Raw genomic sequence first — 1,218 nt, 5'->3', positions numbered from 1 at the left:
TATACAATCTAATTTAGTTTAAAAACTGCTCATGTTGCATGTATGCAGCATCTTTGTTTGGATCATGATTAAAATGCAGTGGTTGCCTCTAATTTTAAATGGAAAGAGCACAGACAAAGCCTTAGTTTGTTTATATGAAGTTGTGTTACTTGTGTTACTTATTTATTTGATTTGGGGCTTGTTTTAAATTTTAAATTTAGCTTTGTTATTATTAAATTTATTAAATTTAAATGTTGTTATTTAGCAAACGCTTTTATCCAAGGCGACTAACAAATGAGGACAATAGAAGCAATCAAAACCAACAAAAGAGCAATAATAATGCAAGTGCTATATTAGTATATTATTATAGTGTTATATTTCAATTTCACAAAGAAACGTACAGTATTTTGTCTAAGCAATAATAAAAGGACACATTTAATTTATAATTTTTCTTAAATCTCATTTTGTAAAAAAAAAAAAGTGAATCGAATCGTGAAATCAAAATCGTGAATCGAATCGAATCGTGAGTTGAGTGAATCGTTACATCCCTAGTTATTTGTATGGTCTAGGTGGTCATACGGTGTATACCTGCAAATTAGTGTTGTCACGGTACCAAAATTTCAGTATTCGGTACCAATACCAGTGAAAATCCACGGTTCTCGGTACCAATTTCGGTACCAAAGCAAAACACAAAAACATGCTAATTGAACAACATTTTTATTAATAACGTTAAACAAAAATTAAATGTACAAAACCAATGCCATTCTTTATACTTATTTAAAAGTGTTTCAAGTTTTCCCACAAGTAATAAAAGTAAGAAAAAAGTAAACAAGTTTCACCCAAAAGTTTACTCATAGTTCTGCTGCCAGAACATCTGTAAACTGTTGTCTGTTTTAGGGTTTGCTGGTGTGTTTCAGGATCTTCCTCAGTCTGCAGCTGTAAAAGGAAAATATAATATACTTAAGTAAAGCAATGGGCTGAGTCTGACCAAATGCAACATAAGATCATTGACACCAGCTAAAATATAACTTTTCAGGAAATAACAAACCAGTTCATCAGTAATATTCAGGAAATAATAGATATTGAATGGTTGTTTGAACTTATTTGCATGTTTTTTTTTTTTTTGTCTTTTTATCCTAATTCCAAATGATTTTGTCTTTTTATCCTAATTCCAAAAGGAAACCAACAATAAAACAGGAGAAAGTACTAAATTATTACTATATTACTATACTATATAGT

At 29.6% G+C, this 1,218-nt stretch overlaps 1 protein-coding gene across 1 annotated transcript in view; it reads left to right on the top strand.

Annotated features, from left to right (window-relative positions):
• The window catches only part of LOC107747233 (dedicator of cytokinesis protein 9-like), a 106,942-nt gene that overhangs the window by 72,806 nt on the left and 32,918 nt on the right, over positions 1 to 1,218 (top strand). The window lies entirely within an intron of this gene.

The sequence above is a fragment of the Sinocyclocheilus rhinocerous genome, unplaced genomic scaffold (assembly GCF_001515625.1).
Source record: "Sinocyclocheilus rhinocerous isolate Xijiao unplaced genomic scaffold, SAMN03320098_v1.1 scaffold2184, whole genome shotgun sequence".
Taxonomy (NCBI): Eukaryota; Metazoa; Chordata; class Actinopteri; order Cypriniformes; family Cyprinidae; genus Sinocyclocheilus; species Sinocyclocheilus rhinocerous.
Note: the sequence above shows the minus strand (reverse complement) of the source record. Positions and strands in the feature narration are given on the sequence as shown.